Source organism: Lygodium microphyllum, chromosome 13 (genome assembly GCF_053477565.2).
Source record: "Lygodium microphyllum isolate KBCC chromosome 13, Lygodium_microphyllum_v1.1.10, whole genome shotgun sequence".
NCBI classification, from domain to species: domain Eukaryota; kingdom Viridiplantae; phylum Streptophyta; class Polypodiopsida; order Schizaeales; family Lygodiaceae; genus Lygodium; species Lygodium microphyllum.
Window position 1 is genome coordinate 4,793,641 of NC_141147.1, and position 3,943 is coordinate 4,797,583.

Here is a 3,943-nt window from a genome sequence, read left to right on the forward strand (position 1 = left end):
ATTACATTGCAAAAATCAACAAAGTTGTATCTAGATTGCAAGACACAAAGCCTCTTCCTATAGACGAAACCTCAAGAACGAGGCATCACATTACCTTCAAAGTACCCAATACATTTTACTCAGTCTAGCTTCACCACATCATAACCAATGTAGGCCCCACAAAAGGAATCACACATTACCACAAAAAAGTGGTGGCCCAAGCACTTTAAAACAATAAGCGAGATAATAATAGCTTATAAGCTTGATCTTGAGCAAGTCCTTCTCCTTAGTTGTGACTATTCATTTGATGAATCAATTGTTGCAGCCAGACATTAAACCTATTGAAATTCATTTAAAACTGCAAGAATGGTAGTGGACAACCTCTCTAGCAAATCACAAGCTTGTGGTTATCTCCAAGCCCCCAAAACGATGCCCACATATCATTCATCAACAAATTCATCAACCTGCTTGTCTTAGAGACAATTGTCGAAAGTTCCCTTTCTTCACCACCTAGACCACTCGAGACTTGTTGAAGAAAACTTTGGGTGTGCTTTGTCTCGCACACAACACTATACAAACCCTTAGCATGTTCATGTAGCTCAATGGAGTAAATGGCAAGTGCATGATCCTCAGGTGTGCATAAACTCATCTGCAATTCCATCAACTCATTCATCTTGGTCTCAAGACGTTTAATATCCCAAGAACTTGAAGCACTCTTTGTGTTCCTTTGAACCCTTACTGTTCTTGTAGATTTAGCAACACGTGTTCCATGGTGCCTTGCCATCTCTTTCATTTTTTTCACACTAACTTAGTAACTCTATTAGACTCCACATTTTGGGTGGAACAACATATACAAATAAATACCTCCAAAAAAATTACACAAAACCTTGACGTAAATACAATTAGAACTATCTCCCATACCCACGCAAACGGCTCCAAGCCCGCAAGCATCGAAGAGATGATGTAGTGGCTATTTTCTTTAATTCCACTGTATCAACTGTATTCAATGGCATCGTCAAATGCACACTGTCTAGAACATCGTCCATGACATTGCTTTGTTCCATGATGACTATACAAAACTTCAAAAGAGCATAAGAGTTTCAGTATAGAAATCTCAAAGCTACTCAAGATACAATCGATAAACATATTTGCAATCAAAACCCGTAAATCGAAGGTGATCCAAATGCAAGAGTATATCTATAAGTGGCCATGCATGAGCACATGCATATATGGTGCTCATCAAAGGCCAACTCATAACCCTTCTCTCTCTAATGGATGCCCATTCATCCACATTTACACATGACTCTTGTTGTTGAACACTACAACAAAAAGATTCCATAGACACGCTTGTAGATGCAATATTTGAACTGTGATAAAAAATGTCAGGCGTGTTTATTAATGCGTCTACTGCTGCATCTACAATATCACGTCTAAAAGTGCGCTAATAGTCAGAGTTACACACCCATGTAGACGCGCATATAGATGCGCGTATTGACGCGCTACATAAATATATAATAAAATTTATAAAAAAGTGGATATATTCATATTGTGCGTATATACACGCGTGTATCTATGCATCTAAAAAAGCGTTTACTCTGCAAGTTTTTGACAAGAATAGACGTGCATTTATCCTGTAATTTAGACACGCTGATAGACGCGCAAAACAGAGGTATGAAAAAAAAAAACAGAGAGCATGTGGCTTTGCAAGCCACATGCTCTCTAGTTTTTTTCCCCCCATCAACATCAAATTGTATGCTTAGGGAAAACAGAGAAAGATTATTTCGAAGATTGGATACTAAAAAAAAACAATGTATGTAGAACACGAAATTACATATATATAGATGAAACGTTTTTACATGATGAGTTCTAGTGCTTGTGACCTCAAGCGTGGTCATGGTCGCAAGCACAAGCTGAAAGTAATACATATCAAAAATGAAAATTACAAGCCAAGGGGAGGCATGCATGCATGGGGATTCTCTATATCTCCTCAAAAGAGGCATAATCATCGCTACCACCACCGCTGCTTGTGCCGCTGCCGTTGCTGCCACCGCTACTACTAGTCCCCCCTTTGCTATCCTCAACTGCATCAGGGTTCGCCTACACAAAGAATTAAGGTATATAAATACCATTACAAACAATAAATTAGAGTTATCTATACTTTTCATGTAAAAAATAAAACATACCTCTTCAGGTGGTAGAATCCTCATGGCACGATTATATTGCTCCTCCGTGAATGAGTCCCTCCTCGTAGAAATGCTACCAAGTGGACGCGCGATTATGACCTTGATGGTAGCCTACCTCTCTAGGAGTAGGCATCCTACCAACGATATGATACTACAAAACAATTTGAACATACAATGTATTAGAACACACTACATAATGAAGTGAAACAAATTACAAAATTTAATTTAAAAAGAGAAATCAAATAATACTTACAAACTCAGCCTCCCATGACTCCTTGCCACTCGATCCATAATGTGACGATCCCATGGTTGCCATCTAGATATGTCGCGCCTCTGCATGCTGGCGACTTGTCATTTTCTCGACTGCTCTCTTCTTAGCCTCTTTCCACTCCCTGTGGTGGCAATTGGGTGGTTGGCCATATCCAGGGCACCCTTGCTCTTATCTCCGCAGTGACTCCTTGGTGCGCGTCATAAGGTGAGACCTCTTGTTATGAAGCGCGTCTCTCACCTTTGACCGTCCCCAATCATCTGAGAATCGTGAATTCTCGGGATTAGGGTACCTTCTATGTACTACTCGCAGCACCTCTTGCCACAAACAATTTTTTTTGTGCTTGAAGGGAATCATGCAATCTTTGTATGTGGCATGCACGACACTCCTCAAGTAGGCTATCACTTCCCTCCCCTCAGAGTCATGCAAGATACCACCAACATCAACAGAGTAGTACATTTGTGAAGGCTCACCTCTCTCATTTTCCGGTGAGGGTGATAGAGAGCCACCTCCTAGGCAACCCCCACAAAGCCCTCGACCTCCTCGTCCTCCCACATGACTCTCCCTCCTCCCTCGACGGGCACTACCCTCTACCTCACTCAATACATGTGCTTCTGCAGATGCACGTGCTTCGGCCGATCCATGTACCTCAGCTGATCCCTGTGCATCAGCTGATCTATGTGTATGCATAGTGCGTGGAGTACCTATTAGTAGATGTGTGCCAAGGTTTGGTATTTGTGAGGCACTGCTAGGAAAAGATGTGATAGGTGTCCCACACATCACACTGAAAACCTCCTCTGCAGTGGGAGGGCGACCAAGATAATTGGTCATCTCCCCCATGAATTGCTCCTTGTTTGGAAAACCTCCAAAAAAGCTACTAACACCTCTAGAAAACTCTGCTAAGGTGTTGTTCATGCATTTCAACTTAGGGTCAGTACTGGAGGATCCAGGATTCCACATCTATACAAGAAAAATCATATTACCCTGTGCAGATAAAACATATTACATCTTGCGTCTATATCTACGTCTCGGTGTGCGTCTGTCAGCGCGTCTATTCCATTTCTTTTCAAAGTTGGTTTAAAAACGTGCAAAAAAACCTCCATAGATGAGACACATTATAGCATGTAAAGAGAGAGAAGAGAGAGACAAACAGATAGAGAAAGCAAACAAGATTGAGAGAGAGAAAAAGAACTCACCTTCTTTGCTTGTTTCAACGGGTGGCAACTAGGTTGCAAGCTCCTTGTCCTCCTTCTCCCTTCCCTTGGTAAGTTGCTTAAATCTTCTTCTCTTCCTTGCTATTTGGCTCTTGTTCTTTACTCTTTGGGTCTTCTTTCCTCCTGTCCTCTTTTTACTCTTATTTCCTTGCCTCATTGTCTTCATGAAGTGATAGATAGACATGAGTAGTGATATCGAGCTCGAACTGCAAAAAACGCAGGAAAGCACATGTTTGAAAAGAAAGCCATAAATTTTTTATTTTTTTTAATATCTGCATGGCGCATCTGTAAGCGTGTGT